The 19,132-nt window shown below is 44.0% G+C and overlaps 1 long non-coding RNA gene across 1 annotated transcript; it reads right to left on the bottom strand.

Moving 5' to 3' along the window:
- Positions 1–3,605: 3,605 nt before the first annotated feature.
- Positions 3,606–14,465, bottom strand: LOC149371860 (uncharacterized). The gene is made up of 4 exons (XR_016286937.1): positions 13,584–14,465; positions 10,256–10,408; positions 6,421–6,543; positions 3,606–3,687 (listed from the first exon to the last, which is right to left on the bottom strand). It is a non-coding gene; the product is annotated as an uncharacterized LOC149371860 (long non-coding RNA).
- Positions 14,466–19,132: the final 4,667 nt, after the last annotated feature.

A 19,132-nucleotide genomic window follows, 5' to 3' on the forward strand; every position in this document is an offset into this window, starting at 1 on the left:
CATTTGGGCTGTGTTCTTTTTCAAGGATGCTTGTTGTAAGAGAAATGAAGGATTTTCAATTTCAAAAGCTAGGATTAATACCAGTCCGTTAACTTGTGGAGCCCCACAGGCGTCACGAAAAGGATGCGAGTTCGGCTCCCGCAGACGGCGTGTTTCTTTTACTCAGTTCGCAGCCTGCCGGGCTGCGAGGTTATCCTCAACGAAGAAAATGTCTGCTATCTGCATTTTCATTGGAGCTGTCGCTACAGTATGTCGTGTTCTGCGCCGACGGATATACCGACCGGTTTTGTGCATGCAAACGAGCCATGAGCGGAGCGGCCGACCGTGTCAGGCTTCTCCCGTCTCGGCGTAAATGGCATGAGAACGCGCAGCCTTGAACGGTTACAATGTACCATCAGATTCAACCCAAAATGCGAACAGGAAAACGCTACCGCCAAAACAAGAACGGAAAAATTATTAGCCGGCTAGAGAGCACGCAGCAGTCAGCACATAAAAGTGAATATCAAATGCCCCAAGTGAAATCTTAGAAGTACTTGTATTTGGGCGTGTTGGTTCATAACTTTTCAGGAGGACACAGGGGCGCAATAAAAGACACGGACATAGAAGCAGACAGGGACGAGCGCTTACTATCAACAGGCTTTATTCGACGTAGACCGTTAATATACCTTCGCTTTACCTAAGCGCTACTGTGCGAATCACAAGCACGTGGCGCTTTTTGTGTTCTCTGGTATCCACGTGCTTGTGATTCTCACAGTGGCGCTTGGGTAAAGCGAAGGTATATTAACGGTCTGTGTCGAATAAAGCCTGTTGATAGTAAGCGCTCGTCCCTGTCTGCTTCTATGTCCGTGTCTTTTATTGCGCCCCTGTGTCCTCCTGAAAAGTGAAATCTTATTTTGCTGATCCCATTTCAGTTCTCTTGTTGCCGTTTCATTGGACGCTGACTCTATGCATGCTTATTAGAAGCACGGCGGTGGCGCAGAGAAGCATTCCCGATACATAGCTTGCGTGTCTGATCGTACTAACAAGGAAAACGCACAGCGCAACTGCTCAGCATAAATTGCGTTAACACCCGAGCCTATCGTGCAGAGTGCGAGGCAAGGGCAACAAGTGGGAATAAAGAGGGAAATACGAAGTGACATAATGGGTAAGTCCAGGCTGCGCAAGTCGCGCACGACCTGTAGAAGGCATGGATGTGCCATAGATCCACGTGCGCTCGAGGCCGTGGTTTTGTAACAAATGGGCCTGACGCCTTGCGACTGCAGAAGTCTGCACTGAGAGCAGGTCCCGTGATACTGCTTCTATATATCGTTTACTGATAGAAGGGTCTGCGTGAATTAGCCTATCGCACCCAGTTCTCACTCAGGATGCGCTCCGCGTACAGCGCACGCCTGAGAACGACCGGTGCCGCCGTCTTGGTGGCCTCACGGTCGGTCTGGCATCGTTACACGTGCGCTGTCCGGTGCAACACGAGGAATGCAGAAGTAATGCGTTTTAGCCACTTTGAGCGTTCGAACAAGTTGGCTCTATAGATCTATAGATACACGCACCGCAGCGAACAGGAATGAAAAGAAAACAAAGAACGCCAAGCGTTGACTCTGCTTGGTAACATGCTACACTCAGTGAAAGTGGTTGCTGTGCATCTATTTATCTGGTGACAACGGCTAAGATCTGCAGTGACCTACAGACTACGTGGCAACCAGGGCTAACACAATGGTCGCCTATTGTGGTAGCCCATCCATCAAGAACAATAACGTAACTTGTCCGCCACATCTTCTAAACCTTCCTGAAAACCACGCATACACTCCAATGTGCTTCCAATAAAGTAGTAATTACTAATTACCATCCATCAAAGCGCAGCCACACGGCTACAAACAAAAGATATACTGCTTCCACAAGAACTTTGTACTCGATGAAAAAAATTCCGGGGGCAACTAAGCAATTCTTATGATGTGTAATGCGAGAGCAAGTGCAACTGACTCGCTGGTTCAGTGGACACCTCAACCGCGCTTGGAGGTGAGTGAGGGAGTGAAAAAAATTACCGACGATTACGTTACTTCCTAATGCGAAATTTGAGCGCAGCAAATAAGCTGTTTCACCTTTTCGATAGATTGAGGCAAAGAAATCGAGCAACACATGTATGCGCTATCACAGAATTTTTTTTTATTTTTCACACGTATTCGCAATTTCGGCTCGGGCGGTGCACATATACAGATCCGCCGCCACCGATCTGGCTCTCTGATTGCCACCGCACAGGGGTTGCATTGGAGGAGGAGCGAAGAAAGGAATTAAGTTCGAGCCGGCGCTTTGACAACCGGAGACTCGCAGGAAGAGGGGGGAGGGGGGCGGCGTGTACACCCAGCGGCAAACGATGGGGGCAGAAGCGCGCGCAGCAAGCGGACAACACGATAAAGGGAGGAGGGAAGAGATAGCAGCGACTGACTGATGCCGCTGACGCCGATAGCGCTGGGGGGATGAAAGGGGGGCGGAGCTGGTTACGAGGCCGACGCCGACGACGACGCGAAACCCAGGAACGGACGCCAAAGAGCTGCGCTCTAAAAACTTAATTTTCGCAAAGGGACTCTCCCGGCGAAGGTACGTGGCGGTGGGGATATCTGCGGCCTATTGCTTCAAGAGGGGTGATGTCATTTGCGTGCCGCGTTTCGGCCGCGTGTTTCTGATGACTGCGGTGGTTTTCGCACACTGAGCCAAGTAATACTATAGCATTAAAATTCGTCCTGTTCCGCGATTCGAACCCGAGACCACCGGCTCACCCGGGCAGTGTCGCTCTACCAATTCAGCTAACCGGAACAGCTAGCAGTGTTAGGGTGAGAGAGAATTGATCAAGGACTCGAAGTGGGAACGGCCTTGGCCTAATGACAAGGCGAATCCCCAAGGTGGAGTACACTGTAAAAAAAAATGCTCCTCAGTACAGAGAAACCCGCTGGTAATGCGTTGCCGGAGGGTTTTCCGCAACATGAATACAGCGACTCCGTCCGACGGTTGTCACATTCTTGGTAACGGAAAGTTACGCTATGCTATGAACGAGAATGAAATCGTTTCTTTGCAACGAATGCTTCTGTTGTGTTCTTATTAAAGGTCCCGTAATGTGTATGCATACTTCCTCCGTTCACTTGGAAGTCATCTGATCTAGAACAGAAATAATCTGCATTGTAATTATGTACTATCGAGAGCAAAAATAACAGACCCCTGCCAGCGCGTGCCGATCCGCGCCAAACTGCATGTGAGCACCGCCTGACGAAGCGCTCCTAGTGCCGAGACCAGCGCAGTGGCGTGCGCCCATCTCGAGGAGCGCTACGCATTGCGTGCCACTGCGCTCGTCTCAGCATCTGGAGTGCTTCGTCAAGCGGCGCTTGCATGCAGTTTGGCACAGATCGGCCCGCGCTGGCAGGGGTCTGTTATTTTTGCTCTCGATAATACTTTCAGTAGTACATGCACATGCATCTGTGTATAGCTTCTGCCCAGAACGTTCACTGCAGATATAGCAGTCCAGAGGCCGAGGAAATAAGTATTATGTACAAGACTCATGCATTTTATGTATTGCACACGTACAAAGAATGCAACTTAGAATGAAAGAGTGGCAAGTGTTTGGTTGAGTACAAGTACATACGTTTTATTTTCATGACAAATTGCACACATTGTACCTCTAAAAATTGCTTTCGGATCCATCTGAAAAGATAAAAAAATCCTCATTTAGTAGCCACACAACACCTATTATAAATTTCACAAATACATTTGAACCATCCGCTATTGAGCAATCGGCTTTCGTAGAAGCTTGTAAAAGCCATTTACTGAGAACCAAACCAACATGATTCATTGCCTAAAATTTATTTCTCATAACAGTAAACAGCAGAAACCACAGGGCCAGGAAGAAGCAGACAAAATGCGCTTACTCGGACACCACTGTGTGCATGAAAGTCTTTACGGTTGTCTACAATTTTGTGCAAATATAAAGTAGCTAAGGATGGGTGCCAAATACAATTCAATGCAGATGCCTTTCATTACATAGTACCCAATGCACAACTTAGTGAGCAAGGAACATTGGTAACATCTGAAAAAGGCCAGACACTTGCCCACAAGCATGATGATGATTGATTTTTGATGGCGCGAGGGAATCTGAGGACAAAGAGCACCATGGCACAAGGTATTTTCTTCATCTCAAGGTGGGGCAACGAACCATTTGGCAGGAATTTCACCCTAAAGGAGACGAGCACCAGGTGAGGAGAAAGCTTGTACCCATTGGATTGGTGGTTACCCAGCACTTGCCCACAAGCAATCAGGAAGCATACTTCCCCGAAACCTTATGCTTTCAGTCATAGTTTCCATTATCTCAGCATCTGCACGAAAATGTACTAATCTCTGATGTCAGTGAAAATGCAGCCACAGGTGCTGGTTGCAGCTCACTAAGGTATTCAAATATCTCTGCAGTGCGCCTCACGAGGAACAGATGCTTAAGTTTCCACAAAGGGCTCCTTGCAGAAATTTAACCGAAGGCCGCTGCCATGTTAACCTTTTCAAAATGATGGCCCAGAAAGACAAAGTGTAGTCATGTGTCTGATGTAGAAAAAGGATGAAGGCATGAATCTTTCAGCTTCTTCAACAGCTGTGATGTGTTTGTAACTGGTATCGCTTGGTTTGGTTATTAGGGTTTAACGTCCCAAAGCAACTCAGGCTATGAGGGACGCCGTGTTGAAGGGCTCCGGAAATTTTGACCACCTGGGGTTTTTTAACGTGCACTGACATCGCACAGCACACGGGCCTCTAGAATTTCTCCTCCATCGAAACTTGGCCGCCGCGGCCGGGATCGAACCCACGTCTTTCGGGTCAGCAGCCGGGCGCCGTAACCACTGAGCCACCGCGGCAGGGCTGTTGCTGGTATTGCTTCGCACAGCTTCAGTCTTCCCTTTGACATTTCGTGAAATCATTCCATATCTGTGAAAGATCTCGCTCGCAAACATTTTGGTTCTAATGAAGGAGCAAAAAAGACCCATGACCTAGGCCTTTTTTTGTGACACTAAAGGAAGGCTCGCTTTTAGGGTCATTATTGCGAAGAGGTCCATGTGGCAACAAACTTTGAAACAATTTCTGCAAGAGCTGAGTGTTCTGAAGCCTAAGAATCTCTCATGAGGTGCCCTGTAGATTGAGTGCTCTGAAGCCTAAGAATCTCTCATGAGGTGCCCTGTAGATGCATCAGAACACCTCAGTAAGCTGTTACTGGGTCCTGTAAGTGCTATGTCATTTGACATTAAGGGTATGTACTTTTCCTCGACACATGCAGATTGCTTGCGGAGGAAAGCACAAGAGTCTGGCCATGCTCAGCTGTTACCTTTGCTTCTTTTTTGTTGAGTTCTGCAGTGAGTACTACGTAATGACAGAAGGTATCTGCATCGACTCATGTTTAACATCTGTCTGTGCGACCTCCATCTTGCACGACACGACAGGCAACTCCATAATGCCCTTCATGCACCGAGTGTCAGTGTGTTCTGTCAGCTTCCTGGTCCTGTACTTTCTGTTCTTAAAGTTATTACTGCCTTCATTCTCCACTCCATGAAGCCTGAATGTGCTACACTGGGTTGCTCCACGCGTCATGCAGTAACCTGGCCATTTTTTTCATACATCGGAGGCACTCAGGTCGCAAGCCATGCTTACTATATTCAGCAGATAAGTGTACATGTGAGACATATCATTTATAACCAATTTTAACAGTGGTATTTCGTGCAAGAATATCTAAATGCTACTCAATTTTTGCTCAAATTTTCAGATACACACTCTTATTCAGATTAAAAACATAATTTGGCTACTGTGCTCTCGTGATGCCACGTCTTGAGTTTGCATCAGTAGCTTAGAATAGTGCCTCTGTTACCTCTGGCGATGAAATCGAAAATGTTCAGCAGAAGATTGTATGCATCCTTTGTGATAGATATATTGAGCGCTGTCGTTTCTAAGACCACGACTTTCTTCTAGCAGACCTTGGTATGTCTACTCTTTATGACATGGATTTTCTACATAAAGTTGTGCTCGGCTCTATTGACTGTGAGCCGTTATTGATGTCACTGCGATTTCGTGTGCCTCAGGGAAAAACCACCAAATGCTATGATAGATTTTATCCTGACATGCATGCCATTTCACCAATGACTCGTTTGCAAATAACACAATTCAACTTTTTATGACACAGAAATATTTGCCTAATTTGCTGTTTTCATTGTTTATTCATTATGCTTGTTTTTCTTTAGTATTATTATCATCGTATTTGTGACCATTTTTCTGTATTATGTCTGTTCACGTCATGGTGCTTGTATTGACTTAGTGTGCACTCGTTTAGGCCAATTGGCTGTTCAGGCACATTTAAAATAAAATATCTACCTATCTATTTAAGCAGAAGCACAGCACCAAGGTACTCACCAACTGTTTGAAGCACTGTGCGCAAGCTCTCGTGCCGACATGAATACAGGTACTTTGGAATGCACATTGTCCAAGTCTTCATCATGCCATGCCGCTCCGACTCCCTGGTAGCAAAATTTTCCACTAAAAAAAAGAGCAATTTTGTTTATGTTAGACTAGTAATATTAAATTTTACTATATACTAGGTACTTCTCATCATTCTACCCCAGACTAAACCATACACCAGTGATCATCATGTTTTAATTTTGTTGTATATGATCACAAAATGTGGTATAATTAACATGTTAGAAATTCTGGTCAAAATAAATCTGACAAAGTATTGTTTAAAAAAATCTGGGCACAAGGAAGAAGAAAGCTAGCCAGATAGCCTGGGCGAATGTTTTCAGTTTCATGCAAGCATCAGTACCCTTGCACACAAAATGTACAATTTAGTGGGTTTACCCTTCCAGAATGGAATTTCATGCTGCAACCATCTAGCTATGCGAAAAAAATTTTTAACTTCCATTCCGGACAAAGGAAAGAAAATTCCTCTGGTTTTTCTTCACAAGCCTCTGCAAGTATACAATTCAGTGAATCTACTCTGCAAGTACGTGAACCTACCAGCACGAGACAATGACAAGAAAGGAGACAAAGCAGGCGCTGACTCGCAATTGAAGTTTATTGAAGTAAACAGGGAGTACACAGAAAAGCCAAACAACACCACAAACCACACAGTTACAGATATGCTATACCACAACATGAGTAAAAGATCGCCCTTAACTTTCCTCTCATCTAGATAGTCCAACTCGTTGCATATGAACACAATGGACAGCACACTCACAGATTTGTCACCGAGTCATAAGATGTGTCTAGCCTCGATAATTTTCCGGTTAATCTGCTCCGAATGTATCGCCAAAATGAGTGTTGCCAAAAGGAATGGCTAGCAGCCTTCACATTCCTTGCGATGTACAGATAAGTTAGAACCCCTACCAATATCCAAATATCTCTTGTGCTCCCGTAGTCTTACATTCACACACCTTCGAGTTTGACCAACATAAACCCAACCCCAAGATAACAGTATCCGAAACACCACATACATTTTACAAGGCACATATGCTTTTCCCGGACCAAATTCACAAAATTATTCTTAACAATTTTACAGTTTGTAGACAACTTATTAGGGGCCAAAAGCACCATTTCTGCGTCATACATTCTGACCACATTTTTCAAATTGTGCGACAATCTACATATGTACAGTAACACAGTCGATCTTTTGGTATCTCGATGGCTGGCCCTGGCCGTATCCTGCCAATCCCTGTGAAAGGGTTTTAGCTTTAACATGCTAAAGAGAAGAATGGCGCAGCATCAAGTAATAAGGACAGCAGGACAACAAGCACACGCACAAGTGCCAACCTTGGAGTGTATACAGAATCCAAGAGCACGTGCTTGACAATCAGCACTGGCAGTCAAGGAAATGAGAAAACACTGATTTGAACATTCAAGATTGAATGAGCCCGACCCTTGACTGCCAACGCTGAATGTCAAGCACATGCTCTTGGATTCTGTATCTGCTCCAAGGTTGGCACTAATGCGTGTGTGCTCTCCTGCTGTCCTCGTTACATGATGCTATGCCATTCTTACCTTTAGCATGTCTGACCAACTTGATCAATCTTATACGCTCAGCTTTAACAATTTATCACACACTCCTGCAATAGCATGGTTGGGGAATAATGCTTTCGTAAGCCTTAAAATCTGCTCATGGAGACCACTTGTCATGCTGTGAAAGCATCACTTCATCAATACCGAGCCTAGCCTAGATGACGCAATGCTATCTTTCACTAGCTTAGAATAGTTCGGCCAATAGTCAAGTAGCTGCTTGACACTCCTGGGTGAATATCGGCAGCATACATGGCATGTGCAGAACCTCAAGGTGAAGCCCAGAAACCACAGCTCTTTTTGATGGGACATTTCCTCTAAGGAAATGCTAAGTTAAAGAAAGGCCTTGCTCCTTAAACAACTTGACAATATGCACAGGTCCCACACTATCGCAACCTTTTGTAAAAGACCAGAAAATCAGACGCAGTGAAAGATTTTCCCCCAGCCCATGCAAGTTCTTGGCAATCACTCCATCCACCCTGCTTAAGAGAATATTACTTAGCACAGAGGCATTCAATCGATACATATACTAGACTTTTGAACATATGCCGCACAGCCATACTCCAGAAACATGCTCTTCAAATAAAAGGAAGTAAGTCCAAAAAAAGACTGCTACGCACCTGTTCCTAAACACAAGCTCATCATTGTGCTCCGATATACACATTCACAAGCTTTTCATAAGGTCCTCATACGGGATGGAATAAAATAGTTCTACATCGACACTAACCACCAGACAATCTGCTGGATTGCCATTCTTCAGATACTCAACCACGCTGCGAATTGAGTACAAGAAACCGATCTTCAAGATGCGAAGTAGACAAATGCTTTTGCAAATAACCAGACAAAATTTTGCAAGAACCCTTTTCTGAAATTCATCTGAAGAGCATGCTAGTGAATAGCATTTATTTTAAGAGCATGGCTGTAGAGTACTGCAGTGTGGTATGTGTTCAAAAATCTGGTATATGTAGTGGTTCGAAGATGGGCCTTGTGCTAAGAGATATTTTAAGTAGGGTGTATAGAATGATTGTCAAGGACTTGCATGGACTGGGGGAAAAAATCTTTTGCTATGTTGATGATTTTCTGGTCTTTTACAAATGTTCTGATAATTTGGGATGTGAACATATTCTCAATCTGTTTAAGGAGCAAGGCCTTTGTCTTAGGTTTACCTTGGAGCAAATGTCGCCGCAAAAGGAGCTGCGGTTTCTGGACCTTACCTTGATAAGTTGATCTGCACACACCATGTGTGCTGGTGATATTCACCCAGGAGTGTTAAGCTGCTACTTGGACACAGGTTGGCTGTTACAAGCTAGTGAAAGATAGCATTGGACTGTCAAGCCTGGACTCAGAATTGATGAAGTCATGCTTTCTTAGCATGACGACTAGTTTCCAAGAGTACATTTTAGGTTAATGAACGCAGGATTTCCTAACCATGTTATTTGCAAGAGCATACAATAAATTGTTAAGGAAGCCGAAAGCTTTTCACGGCGACCGGCGCAATCAGGCCGGGGCCAGCCAGCGAGATGCCAAAAGACCGGTTGTGTTACCGTACATACATAGATTGTCGCACAAATTGAAAAATGCGGCCAGAAGGTATGATGGAAAAGCGATTTTCTTGGCCCCTAATAAGTTGTTTAAAATATGTAAAATTGTTAAGAATAATTCTGTGAATGTGGCTAGAGAAAAGTACACATGTGGAGTGAAATGTATATGTACCTTGTAAAATGAACATGGTATCAGACCCTGTGTCTTGTGGTCGGGTCTATATAGGTCAAACTGGAAGGTGTATCAATGTAAGATTACAGGAGCACAAGAGGGTAGGGGTTCTAACTTTTCTGTATATTGCAAGGGATGTGAAGGCTGCTACCCTTTTCTTTTGGCAGCACACATTTTGGCAGTAAATTCAGAGAAGATTAAATGGTAGATTATTGAGGCTAGACACACCTTACGACTCGGTGACTAATGTGCAAGTGTGTTGTCTATCGCACTAACACGCAATGAATTGGACTATCTCGATCAGGGGAATGTTCAGGGGCATTGACTCATGTTGTCATGTATGCTTATTTGTAATTGTGTGGTTTGTGGTGTTGCTTGGCTTCTTCATGTATTCCCTATTCACTTCAATAAACTATGGCCGCGACTCAGCGGCTGTCTTGTTTCTTGTCTAGTCTTTCGCACTGGTAGATTCACCATGATGTCTCACCTGTGCAGAAATCCAACACGACATTTTCCTCTTCACACTTGAGGTTCAGTGCATAATAAGGCCAACGCCAGTCATCCGCAAGAAAAGTTCATGGCTCCATTAACACCGCCTCCTGCTTACAAGACACAGTGCGGCATTCATTGTAGATTCTACCTGCAACACAGAACGCAAAGTTTTAGTTTGAGTGGACTAAGCTAGGAAAGCAGCACAAAATATCGACAGCCAAACGGCCGAGCTGAAAGAAATAGAGGGTAGCGTAATAGTGAATATACTGATATAGTTTTGTGTAACATCTTCTATTCATATAAAATGTACACTTTTTTTTCTTATGTTGACGCCTGGGTACACTATATTGTGCACTTATTGCATGGGCCCGAACTAGCAGCTTGCTAAGGGCCCAGATGCTTTTATCACCCTGTTTGTATAACCTTCATCCAAAGTGAATAAACTGATACTGATATTGCATGCAAGATATATGCATGATATATTGTGATATTCAACACTGCTACCATTGGCTTAGCCAACTATTTATGCATAACAAAAAATGCAGTATCACATAAATACTGATACAGTACTATTAGCGTTAATATTAGCAGTGCAGGTTCAATGAAAAAAAAGGGGGCCTAGTGCTAGCTGCCATTCCCACAGCAGGCTTGTGACCAATCGCCAGTTTAAAGGAAAAAGGAATGACTGAAAAGGGAGAGAGCCAGTAGGAAGGAAGACGGGCATAAAAGGACTTAGGATACAATAGGCAGGCAAAGTTATTTAGACAGCAACCACAAAAGAAACATTAACACCCAAGTAAAGATGTACAAGACCAACCATACCATTGTGCACAGTGGATAACTTGTTAACCTCATTTAGCCCAAAATATATTTTCATATATACTTGTCCTATTAAGTGATTACATTCATTAATAGCATAATTAACCTCATTTAGCCCAAAATATATTTTCATATATACTTGTCCTATAAAGTGATTACATTCATTAATAGCATAACTGACCGACTGAAACCAAAACAGGGGTGAAGGGCGGTGAATGAGCCCTAGGCGTGATGCTTTTGCCTTCCTAGTGGGACACAGAAGGATCATTCAGTCGAACATCGGGTCTTTGAGATTAATATGTAGTTTAATATTAGCATAAAAATAGAACAACAAAGCAAGCAATGTAGCTGATCATTGTTCTATGCACATGAGAAAAAAAAGCATTATGAATAACCAAGTATGCAATGTTTGTAGCTGCACATTTCTTCACACACGTGTCTAAAACATATGCGCATGATTTGCCACAAGACAGTGTCTCGTTTAGATAGGGTACCTGCTATGGCAGTAGTGCACAATCAGGCTGGAATGAAATGCAAACAGCGCCTATGAACAAGACAAAATATTTCACCTGTGTGATTTCAGCTTGAGTATGCAGCTAGCCTGATTCCTGTTTCTGGTTAAGAGATCTACCTAATACACATATATGAACCCTTTCTAAATGTATACCTCGCTGCAAAGTAGAAAAGTACTGCACATGTATGTTCGCATTTCGTTCCGGCCTAACTGTAAATGCATAATGTGTGTCTAATGCTCATCATTATCAGTCAAGGCTGTCACTTCCAACACCAAGCAGATACATGAAACCTGCAAAAACTCCTTGAAGGCAAGAGTCTGGAGACAAGCTTCTAGACCCACTCTGAAGGATGTAGATTTGGTGTTTAGTGTGGCATATAATTACTTCTGCATTAATAGCGAGCATGTAAGGCCAATACAAGGTGCTTCTGAATTTGGTCGCCTAAAATTTGCTTGGGAGAACGCAAAATAATGCTAAAGAGCAATTTATAGACACAATATTGCATGCTGAATAAACAACAAGAAAAAAAGAAGGCAATGCTCTGGAAGCACCTTCAGTCATTCAAGACAAAAATGATGAGGCATGCTGACGCTGCTGCTTGAACAATAGAAAAAAGCCACTACTGCTTACTTACAATAAACGCTTTCTCTGAGCAAGCAATGAAAGAGAGCTGTAACTCATGAAACCTCTCGTCATTCTTTTTACAAAAAAGGAATTTAAAAGGTTGCAATGCAAGAATCCCTGCCATAATAGTATTCTCCTCACACTTGGGTTACACAAGCCAAGGCTTTTAACAGCATGGGTTTTTGCATGTGTTCATTCTGAAGCATTACCCGGTTGAAGCGACACAAAATATTTACTTCCCCATGAACCTGTGCGTGTAGCATAATCACAGAAAATATTTTTTACACTGGACAGAAATACAACAGCATAGTGGCATAATTGACACACAACAGGCTTCGGGGACAGTGCAAGACAATGATCTGAAATCCTACACAACAGACCTGCGACATTACAATGGCTAAATCCTTGATAGTAGTATTTAAGAGCCATCTAAATGCTCGTGCGCAACAGGTGGGAGCACTATACTGCGAAGCAACAGTAAACCTTTGCCACTAGTCTAAACAAAAGTGCGCCTCATTGCGACTTCCACTAAACTTTTTTGCTCCCAGTGCAACAAAGCAAGTACACAGGGGGCTCGAATGGCAACGATACGATGTGTTAGGCTATCATGTCATCATCTTAACATAAACAATGCATGTGGTCTCTGTTCCGGACTGCCAATCAGCCTCGAGAAGACAAAGATGCTTATAAAAAAAGAACAAAGCAACAAGCTCTCAAACCTCACAGTGAACATAGAAGTAGCAGAACCATGTAACCTAGCCAGTAGTTCGAAGCTAAGCAGCAGAAGAAAATATGTTAAGGCCAGGACTGAGCAAACAGAAAATCATGGAGGAAACCTAAAAGCAGCAATAAGCAATGAGAGTGGAGTTGCCTTGATGTTCATTGTCAATACCTACTGCTCAAAGTAAAGGAAACAAGGGTATAAGAAATACAGGATTTCATATTATGCTTTGAGCAAATGCAGTGAGAATGAAACAGGGTAGAGATTTGTCTTACAACATTTTCACTCTTTACTTTGCACCTGAGGAAAATAAATTTCTGTGAAGTTCACCTACTGCTTGGCACTGTCCTAGAAGGAATGAATCCAGGTCTCGAAAAGTCTACAGAGAGAATACTGATGATGCATGTGCATTTCTCTCTAGACTCCCTCGTTTATTCCTTCCCTTAGGTTCAGGAGTCCACCGAGAGAAGTGAGACAGTTACTGCCCCATTTTCTTTCCTCAAAAACCAATTTTCATTTCATTTCTCTGAACTGTCCTGAAATGTGTATAAGTTACCAATTTTTTTAGTGCCCAATTACATACTGTAATTTTTGCAAGGAATATGAGGTTGATGAACAGAAAAAAAAAATGTCTGGAATGGTACCTTTGGTAACTTGGCACCTGGACAAACAGCTGACCCACTGGGCGTCCCCAGGGGCTCTGCTGCGAGGCGTCCCTTGCAACAGTAGCCGGTAGTCCAGATCCAAAGGAACCATGCGAATGATTACCGAAAAGTTTAAGGACAGCAGATGTATGAACACAAAACAGCTTTTCAGCACTGTTGCAGTGGGATGAACGGTTCCAAATCTCTAGACTATACCTGGTAATAAATAAATTACCAGAAGACCATCTCGAGCGCAGAATGATCTCAAATAGAGTTCAGTAAAGCAGAAAGTTGGGCTAGTTGGTATCGATCCATCTAAAAACGGAGCACAGAAAAACACGCAGAACACAGGGAGAGCGGACAGGACAAGCACATTCAACACGCACTACCAACATGGACAGCTTGTGCTTAATTGAATCGAAAAGTTTACGCTGACCGACCAATGTTACTTCAAATAGAGACAGAAAGCGCATGCACGTTGTGCTGATGTTACAGTGAACATAACATGCGACGAGACACAGGGTTACAATACAAACAAAAAACCGCTTTCAAAATTTGAGAACAAATTGCTCACCTTCTCACAAGTTCACGAAACCGGAGACGATGCCGTGTGGCTGCCGCCAGTCACTCGTGATGCAATGCAATGCCGCTGACTTTCCTTGAGCAATTTTCAGTCGATTAAACTTCGAACTGTTCGCACCGACCACCGTTCACCTCACCAAGCATGTGTGCACGGAGGAAGTAAAATTCATGCGGGCAAGTCAGCCGCGCAAAACTCCGAGCACGATGCCATTTGCAGAGCTATGGTGTCTAGCAGAGCTGCACGGGAAATTCATAGCCCCATTCGCGTATTCGCGTCCGCAAAAGCGCACCACCTTGAAAACATATCAGATGTATTTAATTTTACCGTAGTTTTTTTAGCTGACAACTTGAATGGTTTTACATATTAAAATTTTCTTTTCGTTTCATGAGCGTTGTTACCACAAGAGCGCAGGGCATGCAGCTTGGCCATGACGAGTCGAAGCGCTAGCCAAGCCCGCAGTCGGAACCATGCGCGGAATTGCGGAGTATGTGTGGTGTTGAGTGAACAGGTGCTTTAGAACGGTTTTTGTTCTTCCGTGTTCGCTGCGTGCGTCCTGCGCGTTGTATTGTCGTTACGGTGTGTGTATGTGTGCGGCCCGGTGTTGAGTGAACAGGTGCTTTAGAACGGTTTTTGTTCTTCCGTGTTCGCTGCGTGCGTCCTGCGCGCTGTATTGTTACGGTGTGTGTATGTGTGCGGCCCGTACGCCGCATTGGAGTGTACGACCGCTTGCTGTCCCATGCGGCATCGATGCATAGTAAAACGACCGTGCAGAATGTGCGTCACAATGCCAGTGGCCCTGCACTAAAGAGGAGACGAAGCCGGCGGAAAAGCTGCTCACCCTCGTGGGACTGCAAGAATCTGGCGAGGAACGGTCGACACGCGTTTCGGTGGATGATTTCGTTTATCAAGCTAAAAAATTCAGCACTGGCCAATAGCACTGATGAGCTGCTGCTGCGTCATGATAAACACCTGTCTAATGTTTATTACAAGCTTGTTGGATGTGAACGTGGCCATGAGTGGTATTCGTCGAGCAGCGGCCCTCAGGAGGTGGAACCAGTCGACACCTGAAGACGATTACTGTTTGCCCGCGCCCTGGCGCCTCGCTTCCAACCGCATGCGTTGGCGTTATTTATATCTGATTTTCACACGTAGTGGAACTGTCGCAAACATTACAGCCGCATCTTTCAAACGTGCCGTGTGAAGAGGACCCTTTTTCATATTTTTTTTTGTGGGAGGGGGTGGGGGGAATGAGCGGCTGCTCAAATGTCATTCTTTATTATTTTGAGCTTATTTTCCATAAATGTGCCAGGTTGTCCCATTCTTGCCTCTTGGTTGCATGTAAGCAGTGCATTTATTGGGCATAAATTTCTTTGCTGTTGTATTTGCACAGGGTTAATGATTCTCATTGTATTGTGGTGACACATCATTGTATACACTCCTTGCAGAATGTCTAAGGGGGTAATAAATTACTGAGCAGAGAGTATGCCCTGTGATAAATGCGAGGAACATTACTGATTTACTTCACACTTGGCATGTTCTGTTGTCGTTAGTGGTTATGTATGCCTTGCCTGCTGCTTTCCAGTGTAGGGGCGAGAGGCATGTCAAGCTCCACTTAGCAGCTTTTTTCCGTCCACTCTTTACTGGTAAACATGGTAAAATAAACTGAACATAATGCATGCTTGCTGAGACTTAGCTTAGACTACAATTCATTTATTTACTCTCAGGGCCTATCAGCGCCAGATAGAGGAGTGGGTGGCTAACAAAAATACATGTGTAATAGGCAGATCAGTTAAGGTGATTATACACAGCATACTTGAAGGCGTCGGATGCAGTGATGGACATGACAAAGGCAGAGAAGACGTGACAGTTGGAAACGTAGAAAAGTAGAGATCTGCGTGAGCTTACACATGACTTAAGGTGAACACTAGCAAAAAATTAAGAAGGTGCAGAAGACTGAGGCCAGAGTTAAAGCTAGTTTAACAAAGAAAAGAATCTCTCAGCAAGCCAAAATGAGCACATGCAAGCAGTTACGTAAACATGGAACATAAAACTTTTTGGATGGAAGAAAAGCCAAGGCACATTGCTCATTGTGACGTTGCTTAAAAAGTGGGTGTCTAGTTGTTCACCTTCATATCTGGTCCTTCCACACCTAGCAACTGAAATGCCATCAATGAGGAGCATCTCCAATCACTCTAATTGCATGGGAGGTACACATCTCCAGATGTCAGAGGCTTGGTGTCTCATTTTAGTCTAGATAGTTTGGTAGATATAAACATTGCCACATCTAAGAGGCATGTGGTAGCCTTGTAGGGGGTGTATTTTGTAAGTCTTACAGCATGTTGTGCAATGCTGGCATGTTTCATTATTTACATTGCAGTAATATGTTAGCACAGGCGAGAAAGTTTGTAACTGAGCAGAAAAAAACAATATTCATGCCATGTCTTAGCCGCATTCTTAGTACCATATAAAACATAGTGCGTGTAAGGAACTCCTCATTTTTTTATAATTTTTCTTTCTGAGCACTGGTTTTTTTGTAAGTTAGCAGGGTTCTACAGTCTTCTGTGGCTGTCGACTGGCCCGCATGTTTGTCAAAGCTGCAGAGTTCATGATGGGTCGTGTCAGTGCAAGCTAAATAAAGGTGGATAGGAAATTCATGCTTCCAGAGTACATTCCAGAAAAAACAGCTATTATTTCCTAGTCAGGATGAGGGAACAGCTCCAACGGTGCACATCCTCCTTGTCACTGCAGCAATTATGGCTGCTCACTGCTTTTTTGCAGCGTTTCATTTATCCGCAGGAAGACCAGGCATGAATGGCCGGCTATAGGTACCTAATAAATTGAACATTGCAATTAGCAATATTTTGTTGCGCCTGTGCTTTTGTTATCCATGAAGGAGTTAGCGTTTTTGATTGATGGTTGTGTAGCAAAGATGTGACTGCTACATTGCACTGCATTCACAAATTTGTTTGCCCATGCTTTGGGCTTTCTCAGTGGTTCGTTTCCTTATCAAACGGCAGACGGAAATTCGGCTTTCACCTTGTGCACTTTCATCATGTTTGTAATGTATTTTCAGCTGGTGTTCAGTTTCAATTTAGAGAAGTTGTCTAACCATTGTCTGTGTCTAATTTTTTTTTTATCTCTTGACCTCATTAAGCTGCATTTCTAAATTATTTATTAATTGCATTTATTAATTGTTACCCTGTCATGTGGTTAGCAACATGGTGAAAATATTTTTTTATGAAGTCAACGTTCTTCTTTTAAAGTTATAGCAAAGTAAGTCCTTTGTTATTTAATGTTGCTTACAATTTGTAGCAATCCCTCAACGTTGAAACAACATTATGCGTCACTTGGGTCTCATTTGATTATCACCCCCCCTCGGATCTTCACCTTTGCACATGGGGTTAATCTCATTTTCGCCATGCTAGTTTGTGGACATTGTTGAACAAGAGTAAACCACACAGATCGGAAATGGCACGTCATGTGGTGCCTAGTCCGGGGGCCAACAGTTACGGCGAGTAATACGTTTCAGAAAATGCATAATACGGCCAGCCACCTTCACGAATGTGTTACGGATGGACCCTCCATTTCAGATGCAACAGAGCAAGCGTTCGTTCTGTTATGGAGAGTTTGTACGTAACATTCACGGAATTTTTTTGCAGTGTAGATTTGTAATAATGGAGTAATTACTAGTTACCATGCCCCAAAGCGCAGCCATACGACTACAAAGGAAAGCTGTACAGCTTCCATAGGAACTTCGTAGGTCTTATGGAGCAGCCACTATTTCTTGCTTAGCAATGCTAAACCGCCATTCATTTTTTACTTCCTTTTAGTAAGTCGGGGGAAACACCGCTATGATCTGAGATGGATAAACTATTACAAGCAAAACAAGAATATATCTCTTGATATCTATGCATAGGAACCATGCGGCAGCAGTGAAAGGCATTCAGAGCAGGCCTCTCTCGGCTCCAGCTTACCCCTTTGAATCGCCATCAACATAATCAAATGAGGAAAGATGTGCGCGATGCTACAAGCGAGGCCTATAGGAAAGATCCTCATCTGCGGTAAACGTCACAACATCATTAGGCGGCGATAATCGGCTCGCAATCCACAAAAGCGCCGTTCCAGCGTCAAGAACGTTTCCCCTCCGCTGGGTTCATTTCCTTGCCGCTGTTTATCGCCATTCATCGTGACCACTTGTTGGCGTGCATAGAAGAAAAGGTGCAGGTACCGCACGAAGCACACGACCAGGACGGCGTAACGGGGGCCATTTGGAACTGCACCAAATGAAGAGAGGGCCGAAGCGCCAAAGTTCGGCTTCTTATGCGACAGCACGAGCGAGCGGAGCTCGCCGCTGTGCGTAAGCCAGTGTCAGAGTAGAGATTAATTGAAACAGAGGAGAGAAAAAATTGTTTCAGCGCATCTAAACTTGAAATGTTTACAGATTATATTTGGCTGATGAGTGCGGGAACATTGAATGCACGGACCAGTTCTCTAAAAAGAAAAGAAAATTTGCTTATTCCGGTCCACCCGGGACCTCCGGAAACCGGTTGAATAGCGCTTACAGACAAGACGGAGCAGAAGAACACAAAACACAAGCGCTTGTGTCTGTGTCCTCTTCCGTCCTCTCTGTTGTTCAACCGGTTTGCATCAACATGGCCGCCGTGGCATCAAGATGCACCAACCAACCCGACTAAGCCCTCTTCTTGGGACCTCCGTTGCAGATCGTTGCAACGGAGGTACCAAGAAGAAATTGAAAATCGTTGCAGTGACCGTTGGAGATCGGTAAAAATCGAAAAGAACAAGGAAGAAAACTAAAATCCTTATTCTTGGCAGTTCAAGATCGGTACACGGGCGTGCCGACGCGCTTAGTCGCGGCCACTCTCAGGTCGCGCTAGTGTAGTATTCAGGCGAAGCCCTAACAGAGAGAAAATACAAAAAGCAGCTCGTGCACCGTCCCGTAGTGCCT

The sequence above is a fragment of the Amblyomma mixtum genome, chromosome 1 (genome assembly GCF_055824585.1).
Source record: "Amblyomma mixtum isolate Tamu chromosome 1, ASM5582458v1, whole genome shotgun sequence".
NCBI classification, from domain to species: domain Eukaryota; kingdom Metazoa; phylum Arthropoda; class Arachnida; order Ixodida; family Ixodidae; genus Amblyomma; species Amblyomma mixtum.